At 34.7% G+C, this 20,702-nt stretch overlaps 1 protein-coding gene across 3 annotated transcripts in view; it reads left to right on the forward strand.

The window, feature by feature from the left end:
• Cad99C (cadherin 99C) overlaps window positions 1-20,702 on the forward strand; it is a 169,658-nt gene that overhangs the window by 47,864 nt on the left and 101,092 nt on the right. For all 3 annotated transcript variants that reach the window (XM_069501483.1, XM_069501482.1, XM_069501484.1), the window contains one exon: window positions 15,438-15,480. The gene's annotated coding sequence lies outside the window, so the exon portion shown is untranslated. The remainder of the gene's footprint in view (window positions 1-15,437; window positions 15,481-20,702) is intronic.

The following is a 20,702-nucleotide window of genomic DNA, read 5'->3' on the forward strand; positions in this document are numbered from 1 at the left end:
TTTAAATTTCCATGTAAGAAAAGCAATAAATATAAAGTTATTTTGACAGGTCAATCTGACAAACAGCGGCGCGCTGTCTCTTGTGTTTGCGAAGTAACTTTTAGAATATATTATTAAAACAAATTGCGCGGTATTAGCCAAAAACGGATTTTAAATGGATGTCGATAGAGGTGAATTTGAAACGAATTGGCAATAAGATGCGTCATCGATATGAGGTTCCGTTAGTCGCTCACCTGCGCCCGCGCTTCTCTAGTTATGCTAATGGCCGAGTCGGTCTAACTTTGTAACGAAAACGTTGATTTGACTACACTAGATGTTCTTTTTTATTCCTCATTTCTTCAATTACTAAAACCTATAAACTGTGTTTAAAATTATATTGTCGTTGGTATTTGTTTCAATGTCTGATACCTAATTACTTTAGCTCATTTTCACCTTGATTTTAAAAGTTGTCACTACTAATACTATTTTTTAATTTCTTTAGATTTGTGTTTTGATCATTTTATAACTTTGTCTAAAATATGAGCATTGTCTAGATACGATCTTAGTGAATTAATTGTACAAAAGTTACACTTAAAAGTACTTTCACAAAATCACATTTTGACTTATAATTATTGTAATTAGCTATGCGTAGCCGTGTCGTTGTCAAGCTAATTAATGATCTCTTACCAGTTTCATTTGCGTGGGTCGCCGTAGACATCAATGGAAGAGTGGTCAGTTACGTAAGTGGGCGTATTTTCTCCAATAACTTGATTTATTTTACATCTGTGGCTCGATGCATGGTAAAACTCGGTATTACTCCAGACGCTTCGAACGGGGTCGTGGGTGGACGTAAAACTTTCAGGTAAATCCAATCGAGCTGCATGCCCGTACACTCGACACTGGGGTTAAAATTTCTTGCATTGAATAAGATGTTTCAGTAGTATAGTACTAATACCGATTCACACTTATATGTTAATTTACCTGTTGCCGTCTTGTTTCTCTAATTCGTATTAATTAAACACACATTTTATTGCTTCTTCATTTGTTAGTTCTGTAATGTTAAGAAATGTGGGAACTTAATGTGATTACGTAAATTAAGTTACCGTAACGCCATAAACTTACCGGTTGTCGAATGTATAGACAGTTAAATGAGCGTTAATGAACTGGAAGCAAATGAAATACGTATATAAGTCCTTGATTTTGATAAAGATAAATTGATGTACAAACTAAGTAGTGCCTAATAACCTGAACAATAAATTATTATTAGCGGGTGCCTGAATTTTGTATGATATAAAGTCAGATGACTGATGACCAAGTCTTTGAAATATAAATTACAACGTTGATTGAGGCCTTTGAATTTAGGCAGCAAATTCCATTAAGCTACACAAAGAGCGCTTTCGTAAGATTAAGATTAGCGTTGCTACTGATATTAGCCGATAGGTCATCAATATCTTTTAGATTATATTATGTAGTGTTTTTAGTTCTAAAAATTCCACACAAAGTACTTTGTTGTTACGGACCTGTTATAGTTTCACACTTGAGTATAAGAGACCATGTTGAGCTGTTGAAGTTTTGAAAAACGTTAACGACTTAAGGTAAGCATTTACTTCATTTTATTTTAGAGTACGTGAGAATGATGTAATAATGAAACATTATACAAATTATTATGTCCTTTAGTGTATTCGATCTTGCTTTGTGCTCATTTTCAGCTTATAGTAGAATTTAATCTAATGTCTACAAAAAGCATTGTTCTTGAATGTTTCATATCTGTCCGTCACTTCACGTATCACAAGCGTTTTCTTCCCGTATTAGACAAAGTATGTTATGCTGCAATTTTCAAACTATTACTGTTTACCATTGCCAACTGTGATCGTCTGTGACACTAATCAATCAATTGTGAATTGGTTATAGTGTTTTACAAAACAGACGGCATCATCTCTGAAGTATAGACGAATTCTGAATTCAAAACACCATCCAACCTTATTAGGTCAGTCTTTCTAAACCAACAACGGTTTTATAAACGCTTTCGTAACTTTTAACAGAACTCCGCCTAGACTCTACCTATATCATTAGAAAGTTCACATTGTTTCATGATATTTTGATTACTGTATACGAAGGTCTTTTAAAGAAGCAATATCGATTTTTTGCCAAATCGATCACACTTACATAATTATAGTTATCGATCTGTGTCGTAACTTTTTGCGCCATCCGTATGGTTACTTTGTAACCTTGATTCGACAACGAGTGATACAGTTACAATCGTCTTATTAAGATGTCCTAACAGTGTATTCGATCTTGCTTTGTGATTCTTAATTTTTTTATCGTTCATTTTTAGCCCTAAATGTAGAGCGATTGAGCTTTTGTATAACAGTTTTACGGTTATTGTCAATCTTTATCGTCATAGCTTTTGATTGTTAAATGTTAGATTTTTTTGGGATTCTTGACTCGTAGAGTTTTATTGTCATGTCCAATGACTTATTTTTCACTTTAATTGCTTTCGTCTTGATTTGATTACCGTTGCTTTTGTTTGAAGGTGACGGGTTTCAAAGTTGACAGGCGTGTTAACGATAATTAGTATAATTACTATGAAAAGCTGCTTGAATACATCTGAATTGCAAATTCAATAGGAGTGATCACTTTTTTGCCTTGCCAAAAACACATTTTTTTCTGCCTACAATTTTCTTTAAAAAATATAAATAACTGCAATATTTTTTGTACATTTCTTCACTATTGCAATGTTTTTCAACGATTTGTAGTAGCTACTAAGTTCTGTTATTCCTTTGTGTTAACTAGGAAATAGCGAAGCTCAGTTTTTTCTCCCTTTTATTATCTATGAAGGCTTCAAGACGGGCGTGGTTGCTTTTTACTATCATTGACTGTTGAGAATTCAACTTATTAAATAGCAGCATGAAATATTGTAGCTGTAATAACAACTGTGCCTCTTTTTGCTGCTAGATATGTGATGATAGGAGTGAAATTGTAATTTACAGTCTATTCAGCGGCAATTTTCTTACTGTAGTCGTAATTGTCTATTGAAAGCATTCTGAACACTGATAAAAATTGAATCAAAAAAAAATATTGAAATTAGGCGCTACTGCACTTACTTTTCTTATCCCGATATTGTGTTCAGATTTTATTGCTTAGAAATTCTTGTTTTTCAATGTCTTTTATCTTAGAGAAAAGATCTTATCTTTTTTAGTGTCATATATTTAACAGTGCTTCTTTCTGGAATTATTAGCATTGTAGATGCTCGTAAAACGAATACAACAATACTTAATCTGCAAGTTATACTTACCATTATAATGTTCTTCGTATCTACTTATTTTCATGTTTCCATCTTAAAATTATTAAAAATATCATTCTCGTTGTGGTTGTTTTAGACACGTATTTTTTGTATAGGTGTCTCTTCTTTCAACATAAAAGAACACTTCTTACAAAAACTCTAGTTATCATTTCGAGATTCATGTTCAATTTAAAAAACTTTTTGTTACGGAAACTCACGTCGGTCGCATCCGTCAGACAGTCGTCCATTTTTCGTGACTCGGTGCTCGTTGTGGATGTCGTGAGTACGGCCCACCCAGCCGGCTCGCGCCTAACAGTAATATTGGATTCCATCCCTAAGACTTGTGCCGTTAGTACCCGAGTGCCAATTAAGTTGAATGTAATCTTTATGGCTATCAATAATTAATTATATTCTGGTCTCTAGGCTTTATACATCTAGTCTATCCTTGAAATACTTGATTATATTGATTTCCATCCCTCAGACTGTGCCGTTATTCTCTGAATGCTAGCTAAGCTAAATGTGGTTTTTAAGTTTAGATTCATTAATCAAACTACATTTATTATGTACCTACGAGATGATGCCCGCGACTTCGTCCACGTGCTAAATGCACTGCTACTGCTACGCGCTAAACTGCTGCACGTGCTAAATGCAATATTTTAAAGACCTCGATAAAACTCTTTGATTTTCCGGAGTAAAATTACACTAACATTATGTGTTCGTCTCCGGGATACCAAACGTTAAAATCTATGAACAGATGGGCTGTGAAAATGTAACAGATAAACTCTCTCTCTACTCTTTTTCGCATTTAAAAATTTATTAATTCGTTTGAATGACCTGTTCTTGAATATGTTTATAAAACTAACCTGGTACAAAAAACTCTAGAGGCAATAATTGTCATCCTAGTATAAATGTCCAGTTAAATGTTCAAGAAATTTTAATTACTACACACCGGACTGGCCAACTTTATGTCTAAGTATCCAATAAAGTATGAAATATTTACATTTCCTCTCAAATTCCTAACGCAACAATTTGGAAAGACAAGACAATTTGCGCAAAGTCGCCATCAGCTGAGATGGACCTGCGTCTTCGGGTCTTCCGCCTATCCCGTTAAATTTATTACACCTTTAGACGCAGACGTAAGAAGTTCCCATTGCGATGTAGTTTTTAAGCCAAGTGGCTAAGAGTACACATCAGTTAACAATTCTACGAAGTACTCGGTTGACGCTTGAACCGGTTTTCTCGACCCCTTTCCACGGAACACGTGAACGGAGAATATGACGGATTTGTTGCAAGTAAATGTTTGTTTTAGGGTCAAATAACGCCTCTCCCTTGATGCGTTGATGTTTTCAGAAGATATTGCTAATGATAAAAAACCCAACTTACCTTTAAGCTACCTACCTACCGTAACTATTCCTTAATTTTCGATTGGTAGTTTAGTAAGATCATCAAGTTTTAAAAAGGTTTGATTGCTTTTTAAACATACCTCCTAAATAAAATTGCTGATAATATACAGAACCGAAGAAGATTTTTACTAGCAACTACTACTTAATATATTTATAACAACAACTGCCCTCCCGATTGTGTAATAAAAACGTATTCATTGTTATGGTAATCGTCAAAAAATTCTGCCCTTTGATTGGTTGATTCGCTGTTTACATTTTTTCACAGCCAATCAACGGGCGGAATTTGCTACCGATTATGATGAATATGTATTTCTTACACAATTGGGGGGCTGAAATATATAGGTTACTAACTATTTCGAATGTTATTTATACAAGCTAATCTTTTCTCACGTACCTAAAAGAACATTTAATTCAAAATAGGTAGTTACTTACCTTCTTTTAAACAGGTGCCACTATATTGGTATGTTAATCTTCTTTATTGTACAGAGTTCGTTTGCCTCTAATTTAAATACTATTTGTATTAGAATTGGCAAACAGTTGGATCATCCGCTTTAGGTATTCCACACCGGTACCAAATGGCTTAGCATTTACTGCTTTTTATACGGCTTCTTGAAACGTAGTCCTTTTGTGTAATTTAGTTTTATGCGGATTTGATAGCAAGAATTTCTGCTGATTTATTTTCATCTCGGTAGTTAGTGTAATTCTTCAAAGTTATTGCTCTTAATGATCTATATATAGAATTTACGATTATTAACTTATTGACCAAGGAGTTTCATTGCGAAATAGCTAAACAATTAAAGTTCATAGCAAAACCTTAATCGATGGTTATTATCATTCATGATACTAAGTGATAGCAATTTGGCACTATCACTTTTCTCTATGACCGTAACCTAGTATTGTGGGATTGATGAAACTGAATTAACAGTCTTTGAAGCTATGAGATTGATTCAAACCGTATCGAATTCAATTAAAAAAGTGCGAGACGGACTCGCTCATGAAGGGTTCCATACAATCGTACAAGATAGCTGTTGACTTATGTAGAACACTGCAAGTTAATGACGGATTGCGCTATCTATATGTGATTTAGTGAATTAATTTTTTCGTGATCACCTAAGACCGCGACAGGTCAAGATGGCAATTCGGCAGGGAACGTCTCGCACACCCGCACAGCCAACGCGCTAACCCAGTGCGAGCAAACCCGCGTGACATGCGGGTGTGCGTGGCGTCCCCCCGCCTCATACCCCGATTGCCATCTCGACTTGTCGCGGGCTATACCGACCTGCCAAATTTTATGATTCTAGGTCAACGGGAAGTACCTACCGTTTTTTCAGTTTTCTTGGCAAACACGACGAACAGACTTACAGACAAACAAACAGACAGACAGACAAAAAGTGATTCTTTAAAGGTTCCTTTTTTCGTTTTGAGGTATGGAACCCTAAAAAGTTAACGCGCGCTTTATGCGAATGCGGGAGACGAGCATCTCGCTGTGCCATTGACCCACAACAGCTTTTTGTGCGTGTAACGGGACGGCACACTCGATTTCTTATTGACATTTAGGTTTAATGGCTTCGCAGTATGGACCTAGTCGACACGCATGGAAACCTTGTCGTTGCCGGAAGTATGGAGTAATGAATCATATTATCATGCCATGTTGTGACAACCAAAGTACTTATCACTTCGATTAAAATGACAGGGAAGAACTCCAAGTATAAAAACATTAGTTATTACACAGGTGCTGTGATTGTTTTTAATCAAACGAGCAAAATTAGTAAGTAAATTACACCTTTAAAGTTACTTCTTAAATATTCTATTATATTTATTTCTATTGATAAATTGATATGAATCTTGTATTAGTTCTGTACTATTTGTATTGTGTCTTGGGGACACGTAAGTAAATCACATTGTTAGTTGATTCTGGACCACCTGACCTTATTTTCAGTAGGAAAGAAAGAACGTCAACCATAATATTATTTTGACACACATAAGCAAACTAATAGTTTCAATCTCAGCTATTCCATCTTCACTCTGATATTTCCACACCATCGATTGCTTATTTGATACCAGTTTCCACTTTTAAAGTGGTCATCTGTCAATTTGGATATTAATTATAGACCGTTTGAGCCATCAAGATGATTTCTATAATTTGTATGCTTCGGAATTTTTAAAGGTATAATTATGATGTTTACTATTTTTATAGAGTCCCGTTGTTCAGAATTGGCGTTACAATAGGTAATTTGATTTAAAAAAAAAACAGATTGCATGGACAGCATTATTCATATTCAATTCATTTAACTGTCTTCATTTATTATTCTTGGTCTTATCTACCAATTTTATAAGTTACCTACTCTAATGTGTTTTTTGTACTAAATAGTTACCTTGACTCTATTGATTTCAGGATTTCTATTGAACCAATGTCAACAATGCTCAAACAACATGCATTAGGAACAGATAACATCTAGATTTGCTTTGAAATCAGCGAAGTGCGCTATTATTATTGGATCTGAAGTACCATTATGTAAATCTCTAAATGCTCCACTTAAGATTTCAGATTAGAATAAATCTAATACGTGGAAGCTTGATCATAGATACAAATAATTAGCTTCCCGCAGTTTGCAATTGTTCTACAATCACTGAGGTGCCGATTTATCGCTACAGATTTACTCCTCACAAAATACTTGTACTTTATTGGTGTCTCTACTGAACTAAAATCCACATTTAGATTTATATTCTTGTGTTTACATCTCTTAAAACAACTTTTTTAATACTTTATTGAATCAAGTATCACACCTCTTTCTTTTTCATTATACTTTTATGTATCTTTTAGTATTATATTTATTGATAGTTTACACTTTAAAACAACCGTCTTTCTTGCTAGTTCTTTATGGTGGTACTCTAAACCAGTGATAGATTCGATAACCTTACTGTTCACTCATATGTTTTTAAGTAATAATGAAACTATGTTCAAAACATTTCAGGTCCTTCACTAATTTCATACCCCGATGTGTATCACACCTCTTTCTTTTTCACTATACTTTGATGTATAATTTTGTATTCTACTAGCTTATGCTCGCGACTTCGTCCGCGTGGACTATACAAATTTCAAAACCCTATTTCACCCCATTAGGGGTTGAATTTTCAAAAATCCTTCCTTAGCGGATGCCTACGTCATAATAGCTATCTGCATGCCAAATTTCAGCCCGATCCGCCCAGTAGTTTGAGCTGTGCGTTGATAGATCAGTCAGTCAGTCAATCCTTTTATATATTTAGATTTATTGGTAGTTTACACTTTAAACCAAAGATTTCAGATTAGAATAAATCTAATACGTGGAAGCTTGATCATAGATACAAATAATTAGCTTCCCGCAGTTTGCAATTGTTCTACAATCACTGAGGTGCCGATTTATCGCTACAGATTTACTCCTGACAAAATACTTGTACTTTATTGGTGTCTCTACTGAACTAAAATCCACATTTAGATTTATATTCTTGTGTTTACATCTCTTAAAACAACTTTTTTAATACTTTATTGAATCAAGTATCACACCTCTTTCTTTTTCATTATACTTTTATGTATCTTTTAGTATTATATTTATTGATAGTTTACACTTTAAAACAACCGCCTTTCTTGCTGGTTCTTTATGATGGTATTACTGGTATTCAAAACCAGTGGTAGATTTGATAACCTTACTGTTCACTCATACGTTTTTGAGTTATAATGTCTATGTTCAATACATTTCAAGTACTTGTGTAGTCAAGTAGAAATGCTCAGCTCTAATTTAGGTAACAAGTACACTCCATTCTCCTGACACTATCTTCGCACTCAACGCCTTTTATCTCTAATCGTTTACAAGGCGATAGCATACCGGTAATGCACGAACTACATCGCCATGCGTGAATTCCTGCTTGAAATTGCTTTACAGTTTTAAACGCAGGAGTTTGAATGCGTCGGTTTATTTCAACTCTTTCCAAGTGCTGTGATATCTATTTTTGTGCTTTTGCTCTCAATTTTGAGATATCAGACAATTTTTAAATAGTGGAGATAAACATTTATTTTTTATTTTTTATTTTTTATTGAAAAGGTTCGCTAGCGATTTTTACAAAAATGATCTTAAATTACATAAAGTTAAATTACATGACGTTGTATGTAAAATAATTTGAAAGCAAACACTACATGCACATTCACACAATTTTGGTTCATTGATAAGTAATTAATACTACTAGTAATAATTACTTATCAATGAACCAAAAGCTTAATTTGCTGTAATCCGCTGAAACCATGCATGTCGCATGCTGCATGTTGCACCATACAGATTTGATCGGTTCATAGTATATCCTGGATTTACGCAAAGTAACGCCTGCTTCTATACAACAATTACTAATCAGTTCCTTGCATTTTTCATACTTTGATTTCACTGTTGTAGTATTTGTTATTGTCCAAATTAGTTACTACTTACTTGTAGTGTAGCTTGCCAATTATAATATTATTATTTAGATTCAATGAAAGATAGCTTATGTTTATTGACAAGATTCCAGTTGTATGAATTGCGTGCCAAAGTCTACTGAAGTACGCGTGCGTTGCGACTATTTAGTTACAAGATTAATTAATAGATTAATCTAATAGGTTTTTATGGCATTAGTTGCAGTTAGCAGTTGCCGTTTCTGGGACCGCTACTTGTCGATCTGCGCGCGATTTTGGGATCTGGTTCCTATAAAAGTAAACACCTATTTAATTAACGAGCTGGACTATCTGTAAAGGAGAAACTGACTGACTAAATATTTAAGTAAATCAAAGTAGAGCAGCAAGAGACTTAGGATTTTGCACGGAGCTTTTTCTTAATAATGTTGACTTTCACTAAGAAAGAATTTTCAGATGGTCCAGCCTAAGCCGGGGACTTGTCAGTTAGTATTTTACAAGCGCTCAGCACATCGAACAAATGTCTCCAAACAAAGATTTTTTTAAATAAATCACAGACTTTGTAGCTTTTACATTGTTAGTATAAATCAACTAACTTTTTGGTCACATTACAAAGAAGAGAAATACCATCGAATATCTGGTGGTACAAAGTCAAGTTGAGGGCACATATGAACATGTTTTTTTCTGACAAGATTTATTAATGATCCACCAACTAACTCTAGATGAGTTAGTGGTGGATCTTTAATAAATCTACAGAATGTTCTCGTAATGTCGCAATAGAGAAACCATCGTAAGAGCTGAAGTAATAGATCGTAACCCGTAACTATGATCCTCTGCCGAGTGCAGAGTGCAGTTGGGTATGTGTAAATGAATACCTAATCATTGTGACTATTATGAGACTAAACTTGGTGAAATACAAGTCGTGACGAACAAGTGGATGCGCTAGAAAAACAATAAGATTATACAATCATCAAGAAATTGCACCCTCTTGCGCATGTCATGACAATTAATCATGAACGAGCATTAACATATCATCCTCCACCATAATGGCACGTCATTACCATTTACTTTTACGTAAGCGATATTTCGCTAACTCGAAGAAATTTTAACCAACTTAGCGTAGCTGTCAAAAAGTACTTTGAAGCCTTATGTGTATAAACTTAAAGCTTGATTTAGCGCAAAACATAGATTTCCCTAACGCAGTTTTTGGTCATAGGTTATTTCGAGGTCATCGGTTCCATATAGACTTAAGAACAAAATATTTACAGTTACAGTGTTTATTCCAACAACGCTGTAATTGCGCTAGTGACAATACATTAGCGATGAGTTACTTTGTATTTTGCAATTACTTTTTAGTATGAAATGTACTAATCTTAAATTGTATCTATTATTATTAACATGTGTACAGTAAGCTCCTTTAAGAAATCAACTTCGTGAATATTTACGGTTAATATGTTATCTCTTGTTATTGCGTTATTTGCCTTGTTGAAAACATTACTTACCTGGTTTTAGTTTTAACACTAATTCAAGTAAGAGGCTTAAACGGTGGAGGTGTACGGGTAACCTCAATTATTATCAGCAACTTCTCTGTAAGACACCATAAGAAAAGTTAGAAACAAAAACAAAATTTGTAGTCAGTGAGGACGGTCAACAGAAGTGAAAACTTTTGCCCTCTGACTGCCAAATTTTTTATTTGCCAAATTATTGTAGTGTCAAAGATTCAAGTTTCATAATTTGTACATTAAAACCATCAACATTAGTATGACATTAGTTTAGTTTTTACATCTATCGGCACTCCGAGCATTATTAACATTTATTTTATTTTATTCAGATACAAGTTAGCCCTTGACTGCAATCTCACCTGGTGGTAAGCGATGATGCAGTCTAAGATGGAAACGGGCTAACCTGGAAGGGATATGGCAGTTTTTATTAAACCCATGTTTGGTTTCTATACGGCATCGTACCGGAACGCTTAATCGCTTGGCGTCATGGCATTGCCGGTAGGGTGGCCTACTAGCCACGGCCGAAGCATCCCACGAGACAAGACAAGAAATTTAGAAATTATAAAATTCCAAACCCCTGGCAGGAATCGAACCCGGAACCTCCCACTAATAAGACCACAGTTCATAAGACACTGAGCCAGGGACGTCGCCAAATTAGCATGTGGTGACGTGATCTTGAAATTTTTTACATCCCAAAATCAACGAACGCGCCAATAGAAGTTTGCACTACAATAACAACAATACGTTTGTGTTTTTCAGATAGATCTGAAAAATATAAACATAGTACATAATAGGATGTAGGATAGATAAATCTGTCTTTATTATGTACCTAGTCACTCACAGGTCAAATCTACAGAACAATTCAATTATGCAAAACTGCAAACCTTAGTTTTGCTATAGCATCCTTATAATTTTAATGATAAAATCACGATCGTGGGAGAACATTTAAGCATTTAGAGCTCGTAACTCTAGCGGTCACGTTATACATTCGTCAAGCACCAAGCCTCATTTTCTTCCTGCTTGTTATGAGGCTGTTTGTTGAGGAAGTTGTTCAAACGTTTCGAATATCTCGCTTCACGCATGAATGTGAACGTGTTGGGAACAAAAACGTACGTTAAAATATATGGAAGCTTGTTTTAGTGTTGGTTTTGTAGTTATTTTTTACTCGCGCTCTATAGAAATGATTGCCGTTGGATATGCCCATATTCTAACTTTTATAAAATTAAGCGAGTTTAATTTGACTTCTGAAACTGATCACCTGCTAGATAGAAGATTTTGAGCAGCACCTTGACAAACTAACTCAAAAACATACAAGAAAAAAATATCCATACTAATATTTTAAATGCGAAAGTGTGTCTGTCTGTCTGTATGTCTGCCAGACCTTTCGTTATTTTATAAAAGGGTCGCTAGAAGTTAATTGATTACCGCCGCGGGCCGCCCATGAACATATCCAAAACTTTGTACTACCATTAGACTTGTTGATTTTCTAGGAATTTGTTTATCCCTTGAAAAACCTCATATTGAAGTTTTGAGGAAGTATCGGAGATGTAAGCTGATTTCACAATTGCGAGAGACAATAAATTATTAGGTCTCCATGTTGAGCGTATGAACTAATTTCGTTTCTGATAAAATTGAGAAAGCATCGTAAATTCGTAGACCATTTACTGAGAATGTGAAATTTAAATTCGTGAATATAACGTATTATTATAAGGTACTATTAAGCATTTTGGTTATTACAGAGCAAAATATAAGTTTAGTCTTAACTAACATTTTAGAAATGAGACTACTAATTTATATTTAATTAAGTAAAATATTTCAATTAACAATATGTCTTTGCTTGTTTTGCCTATTACCTACAGGTTCACTTAATTTAGCGGTTGACATCGCATTACCTATTCCACTGAATACTGATAGGAATTCGGATTTGAATAATTGAAACAGTTTTATACCTGCAGTTTAGTTAGTACCAAATTCCTTAGTTAAATCTTACATTTGAGTTGACAAACCGAACCAATCTATCTATCTATCAAGAGTCTGGGATCGCGTAATCTAATCTGAATATTGTGATATTTAGATTTTCGCTATTAGGAACTACATATTTAGGTTCCAGACATACTGTTTTTGTTCGTAATTTATTATATTGAAAGTTGAAAATCTTTTGACAAATGTAAAATAAAATCAGTTGTAAGTATATACATATATAGCAAAAAAAGAAATTGATGTAATATCAAGGATAAATAACAGAAGGTAATCGTGATTTAAAATTCGAAGTCTAATCCAACGATCCTACTACTTCCTAATTCCATGTATGAATCTATTTTGTAACATTTAGTTAGACATAGTTGTTTTATTACGAAGGACGAGAACTCGGAAAGATCAAATCTAATTACAAGGAAGAACAAACATGTACGGCGCACCCAGCCGTTTTAATTTTACGATATTACACTATAACGTTGTTTAACATATTTCGTTTTAGTCGTTCTGCATACGATTGTTTACATTTGCTTGTTTTAGTCACGTAGTTGCGATCACGAAACCGCGATCAAGATTCCCGTATAATTTTGCAACTAGGTGTGTCCGAGTTTAGCCTTTTTAGCCATTTAATGACATTCAATTCAAGTTTGGTACACTTTTACTCAAATAACGATATTGTTATTGAATTAAGGAGGTATTTGCAGTCTTGTGGCTGTTAGCATAAATCATCTCTTATTGTGTCATTGAAAATCTTTGGTAATTTTTGTAACTTTAATTCGAATAAATGTATTTTTGTTTGTTTTGTATTTTAATTATTTTCTATTATGTATTGAGGGGAAATTATTTTGACTTCTGATTCTTATCATGCTCACCTATTTAAAACTATCTCTTCTTCTATTTTTGTAAGTACGTTTTTATGAAGTACCATACAATACAATACATAAAACTGGATGACTCAAGTCTATTATACTTCTACAAAAGGGTTTTTAATTTATAGCACATTTCAAGATACGTGACCAGCCTTAACAAAAAAGTTCCACGGCATATCTTGGTATGTCTTTGTCAAGACTTTTTGTGATGTACCTACTCGAACGTCATGCAATTTATGAAGGTGGAGTTACAAGACCAAGAGGTACACCGACAAAAGTGTTTTGCGTCGCCGCAGATCGTATCTGTCATTATGCATCCAGTATTAAATTATTTCGAACCACCGTGAAAGGAAATGGTGTGGAGCAAAAAGTGATTCGTCTTTAACGTGATCCAATGCGCTTGAGAGCAAACGCTCTTTGATTTATGTGCTTCAATTGCATTCACTCGTACTCATATCTTTTAGTCTCGCTTCTGCTTTCATTTTCTCAAATATCCTTTAATATCCAGACTATTCTTCACTAATGGTTCGCGAAAAGTTAATTTCGATGGCCTTTTTACTTAGTTGTTATAGATTTATTCGCAGCAATCCTAAAGTTTTAAAAATCAAGCTTTGTTGGCGTTCCTAACATATTATTTAGTAGAATTTGTTTATTTTACTCAACACTGCATCCGAATCCTTCTAGTCTCTACACATATTTTCCGAATTGTTAACATACTTTTTGAAGTTTATTCAGAAATTGACATATTTTTAAAAATTCATTGAGATCAGCTTTGTCTGTCAATCAGCAGCGCGACCGGTTTATATTGCCAGACAGCACTTCATGTAAGAAATTGCAGAATTTATCGATATTGAAGCAATGAATTTGAAGTGTGTGGGATAACGCATTTTACTCGCATGTTGGAAGTTGCAACTTGAAGGCTAATAATTTACGTGAGGGAATTCGACAGATAAGATGCAATGATAGCTTTTATAAAGTGCTTAGACAGCTTTACGTACATAACCCTGGGATCAGAGTCATTTAGGTGCGTGTATACGCGTAATGCTGGTCGCTCATAAGTCAGCTATCAGCATTCGTGCAAGGCATTCGCCGAGCGCCGTAATTTAGGTCTTAGTCAACGCTCTAGGAGAGTGGTCATGATTGTCACTTTAGTGTTGTGGTACGCATGACTGTCCGTCCCTCTAATATTTTTCATCTCCATCGCCTTTCTAAAGGGAAAATTTAAGCGTATTTCAACTAACAGTTTTATTAAGTCACTCACTTTATTAAGTCTTTTTCAAGGGCGATCTGCTGCATGCTCTGTGGTATTTTCGACTATTTCTTTCGTTAATGTGCATTGGAATTTGGAACTATCATCTTCAGTCGATACGTTTGGAGACGATGGTTTTTATTTTATTTATTTATTTTTATTTTTCATGCACCGAAATTGTAGTGACATAGTAGTAACAAATTAAGTTACATTGAAAATGCTTATCTCTGAACAGAGATTTCTATAGATACCTACTGAAAATTCTGTGCGCTTGTGCCAACCAAGCAGTGTGAACAGTGGGTGCTAATAGATGTGCTATCAGCTTAAAATGAATCGTGAGCTATAAACAAGTTTCCTTATTAAGTATTGGATGTCAGAAGGGCTAGTCTACCGCAAAACGACATTCGTGTGATTTTGATCCGGATTAAGTAAATAGAAATACCTATGTGACTTGGTGTAAATTCATAGAGGTGTCTGGATTAAAATGTATTTATCACTTACGCACTGCTTAACTTTTCAATTTACTTATTCGTGTATTTTTATTTTGTTATTGTTCATTTATACCTATTCTATAATTTTCAACTTCTTTGCATGTATTTTTATTAAATCTTTAAATGTTATATATTCCTACGCTAATAAGTCATTTTAAAGTCAATATAGAACAAGGTTCCACTGGCAACACGCACTGTTCGAAGAATTTGGTCTTCAAGCACTGAGGAATTTCAAAATACCTATACTTATAGTTCATCTTTCCTTGATTGCAGATTAAAAATGGCGGTGCGGTTATGAAAAACAAATCACATTCAGGTAAGCCAATAAACTGGAGCTCTTACACAATATTATGATGACACAATTGCTTAATTTTGTCGTTAATCGTTGACATTTATGGATGAATTCTCTGATGGGTGTGGCTCAAGAATTAGTCTGCCACCTACGCATAGTTTTGTTTGGAGTTGAACTATTAAGTTGGAGAAACATGTTAATTGATTTGCTGCAGTACTATCCTGTAAGAAAGTTGAAGTAATGCTGAATGACTTTCATACTTGACTTTTATAGTCTTAAAAACCCGGTCAAATGCGAGGTGGACTCGCACACGAAGGGTCCCCCACACCATTGAACAAGAAATCTCAAACTAGTATAGTAAAAATTTGCAAGTTCATGACAGACAGTGCCATCTTAATGTGATTTTGTAATCTAATTATTTGGTCGGGAACACAAAATATTTAATTTTTTTAGCGATGTAACCACAAATTCACGGTTTTCGGATTTTTTCCTTTGCTTGTGCTATAAGACATTGCTAGCTGCCTACTTTCATGACTCAACGGGAACGGGAAGTACCCAGTGGCGTGCACAGAGTTTGAATCCAGGGTAAGCATTAGTAAGATAGGCCTTAGATACACCTTATAGAGACCTGCTGAATGGCAGGTCATAAAAAAAATGAGCACTGGTCATTTCAACTAGGGTAAGCAGTACTTTTATGCCTCTATGAATTGCACGCCACTGGAAGTACCCTATAGATTTTGATTCCCCCGAATTAATAGACACGACAGACAGACAGACACACAACGAAGTGGTCCTAAAAGGGTTTCTTTTCTTCCTTCTGAGATACGGAACCCTAAAAGCTTTAATATTGAAGCTCGGTAAAACTTACCGATCTACTAAAGAGAAGTAAAACTGGGTAAGTGGGTATTTTAAAATAATTTCGGCCATTATTTTCTGAGCTGTTCAATAAGATTCATGTGACATTTATGGTGTATAGTTGCGGTGTGCATGCTGTTTGAATACTGAGCTCGGGCAATGTTGCAAATCCGCCCAGTTTCGACACACTTGCTCCAAATCACAATGTAGACGCACTTTATCGTGTACGTCGGGAACAAAACCTTAACGGTTATCATTCATAAGCCAGTGAAAATAATGCGCCTACGTTAACTTATTATAAGTAGTTACAAGACTTACAACACGATTTAAAATTAATTTCAATATTATGGGATAAAATACTGTGAAAGAAAGCTCAAAAATTAAATGCATATAGAAAAACCGGCCAAGTGCGAGTCAGGCTCGCGTAATGAGGGTTCCGTACTACAGTCGTTATTTTTCGACATTTTGCATGATAATTCAAAAACTATGATGCATAAAAATAAATAAAAATCTGTTTTAAAATGTACAGGTGAAGACCTTTCATATGACACCCCACTTGATATAGTCACTCACTTCGAAAGTTGAAAATATTAGATTAGTTCATGACCACAATTTAATTTTTTTTGTGTGATCTAACCCTAAATTCGCGGCTTTCAGATTTTTCCCCAAACGTCAGCTATAAGATCTACCTACCTGCTAAATTTCATGATTCTAGGTCAACGGGAAGTACCCAGTAGGTTTCTTGACAGACAGACAGACAGACAGACAGACAACAAAGTGATCCTATAAGGGTTCCGTTTTTCCTTTTGAGGTACGGAACCCTAAAAAACAGGTAGGTATAATAAATTAAGTTATAATTCAACGAGAACCATTAAGGTGACGCAGTACGCTTGACCGAAATTGCCGACGCACGTGGGTAATCAGTTTGCTTTTCACCTGTCATTGTATGAGAAAGGTAAGATGCACGATGATTTTCCCCTAAATCAAGCGTGCGAAAAGGGTTTAGGAAAATGTTTTAGAGAAAAACATACTAAATATATGTCTGTAAAGTAAAGATATTTCAACTAATAAATAAGTAAACTATTTCTAATGTTAAATGGTTTTAGAATTTTAACACTCCTAATATTTACGCCCAAAGTTGTCAGTGTTAAAATAGGAATATTTCGAGGCTAGTAATTTTAAACTCAAAATTCAACAAAATCAGTTAAACTGTTGAGCCGTGAATAGCTAGCAGACAGACAGACAGACACACTTGCGCATTTTTTTATTAAACTTATAAAAATTACGTATTATTCCTGCTACATTCAGTGCCACAAAAACCACAGTCGGTTTTACTGAGCTCTATCTAATTAATAATTATAATATTAGTATGCATTAGTATTGATTATATGAACCAAAACACTTTTGTCAATTCTGTGTTAACCAATAATTTGGTTTTCTTCTAGTCTTCTTTTGTTAATTCGTACATAATATCACTAATAATGATCTGATTACTAAGTTTCCATAGGTCAAACCAAAGTCCGTGCCAGGCAATATGTTTAAAGTGCAATGTAAAGTACAAATTGCTGTTGGCACTAGGACGGTATCTAACAGGCCATTTGTGGGTGGTGTTACAAATACTGCCTGTAGGCTCTATGCTAACAACACACATTTCCCAATCTATCATACTCAGCTTGTGACAAAAGCAGACCGCTTCGGTTGCATTCATTTCTGTTGGCGATAACTCATCAGCATTTCTTTAGAAGTTAAAATTATAAACCACCACTCATCATTTTTTATAGTATTCGAGAGTCGAAACAAAATAACGTCAAAGCAAAATTTACCTAAAACTTCTTGATTTAAAGTCAAAAATTCAGTACCATTGATTTTAATTTCATAATGTTTCCGCTTGGAGCGTTGGCTGTAAATATATGTACAAACTTGAGCATTAAAACAAGGCAGTTAAGGGCCATTTTACTTTAACGCTAAAGTGTATCGAATCTCAAATACTATCAACGTTCGTGAAAGTAAAATCTTATACTAAGCGTACTGTACTTTGGTGTTAAAGACTACTGACGATGTTAGTTTCAAATCTGTGAAAATAAAATTTTTTGCCCATGACTTCCTAACAACCGGATGCCATTGGGCAAAAATTCCATCGAATTGACCAACCTTATAGTACGCGGTAGGTTAAGATGGTAATCAGGGCACGTCACCCGCGCTCGCCAGCACTGGATTAGCGCGGAGGCTGTGCTGGTGTTGGCAGCGTTCCATCCTCGATTGCCGTCTCGACCTGTCGCGGACTATACATGACGTGAGTACAACCCTCAAGCCGGCGCGCTGGCGACCTGATGCGGTTCACCGCTAAGCTCTGATATATCCGGGCTGAAACAAAGAGCCTTGTGAGAGTAAAAGTTACCTATGAGTACACAGCTAGCTGCTAGCTTCTAATATAGTTTGTTTCTCGTTAAAAGCCTTTGCCTTTGATTTATCATGTTATCGAGTTATCTACCGCGGAGCGTTAAAAATTCTTACCGTGCTGCCAGTGAGAGATAATATAATTTCATGAAAATTTCAATACTCCTTAAAATATTCGAAGTTAATTCTGCTAGACAGTTTCAGTTAAATTGGCTCATTGACTACCAAATCATTACGGACCACACGTAATTCAGCACGCTACTGCGAAATCACATTAAATAAGTCTTGTGCACAACACGAAATGTATGGCTATTGGCTAATACGATCTCTTACAGTTAGGACAATAAGGGTTATAAGGAGTGTATTGCTTAATGTTGAACCCGACGAGAAATAAAAATAATAATAATCCAACTAATAGACCAGATAAGTATGCGAGTTAATTTTGGAAGTGTTTTTATCTAATTTCTTTTTTAAATAAATAAAAATAGCGAGGAAACTTACCGCCGCCCATGAACATTTGCAGCACCAGAGGAACCGCTAATGCGTTGCCGGCCTTTTTGTTGTATTTGTGAGGCAATCGGAAAATATCATGTCCTTCTTCATGAATTGTTCCTAATATAAATAGAACTTTGGAGATCTTGCGCAAGAGATGCAATAATATTGTCTCTATATGATGCCCCATAGAGCCTGTCGAAATAGAATAAACACGACATTTAGTAAAACGTCGTTTTAAATAAACACTACTTTTAAGCAGCGATGGTCTTGGGAGCGTTTGAAGTGTTTACCCGTATGTTTCGTATTTCAGGTTTGAGTTTGAGTAACGGTAGATTGTTGGCCTCGTTAGAAGTGATAATGGTTCGCTAACCTTATTCTTGGTTAGCGCAAGGAGGCAAGGGAATTTATAATAGGTTCTAAATATTTCATGTGATATGTAATATTTTGGCTTTTAGTAAAAAAAAAAACTAATCTAGTTTAACTTTCCACGATTGGATAACGGCGTCTTTCGTATCTTTCACAAATCTCTAATTCATGCTTTTCCTTATAACTAAAGTAAAAATCTTCTACTATTATGTACTTAAGGTGATCGACTATCTTGTTTTTTAAAGTGTTTTGTACAAATGTTGTAAGCATCTATGTTGAGATTGAATGTTTATTTTCTATATTTAAGCAAGTAGATACCTACTTTAATAAAGGGTACCTACAATTAAGTCCTCTATTTCATTACTGACATCGACTTCATAGGATACGAACTCTCACATAGCCGTACCATGTAATTTAGTGTTACAATAACGGTTACAATAAATACATTGTTCGTCATTGTCTTAGTCATGTCGTTTGTTACTATAGGTATATTTCATCTTTGTCTGTGGTCACTATCATCAATTCTCTTACTTGTCGCTCTACGTCTATAATTTAATGTCTATGACTAAACAACTTGTTTAATCTGTAATGCCTTGTTTTATTAAGTGTTACAACTGTTACAAAATATTTTGTGAAGTATTTGATGAAATTACAAAATTCCAATTTAATTATTTTTATTAATACAAAGGTTCATGATGTTATTCCTAAATATTCTTGATGTCTCTTATCTCGTTTTCAATTATTAAGATCGCATGATAAGAAATAGCACGTTTGACATATCAACAAATGCGTCTGCGCAATGCTATAGAAGCGCTCTGAATGTGATGAACCTCCTAACTACTGTACAGATTCTAGTTATCACGTTTAATGCGTTGTATAGCTTTAAAAACGTGGAAGAGAATTGATTTTGATGCACGTACGAGTTCAACTTTTTGTTTGAACAATGGGCAAGTTATCGATGACGGTAGAAGATCTGATAATATATTTTGAGTTTATTGTATTTATAGTATGCAGTATGTTTGACTTTGAGTCAGTGGGTTTTACCTTTTCTACAAAGATTGCGAATAATTTCAACACGCTTATGCTTCTAATGAACACATTACCATTTATAATCACAGCTTTTTATCTATCGA

The sequence above is a fragment of the Maniola hyperantus genome, chromosome 10 (assembly GCF_902806685.2).
Source record: "Maniola hyperantus chromosome 10, iAphHyp1.2, whole genome shotgun sequence".
NCBI lineage: Eukaryota > Metazoa > Arthropoda > Insecta > Lepidoptera > Nymphalidae > Maniola > Maniola hyperantus.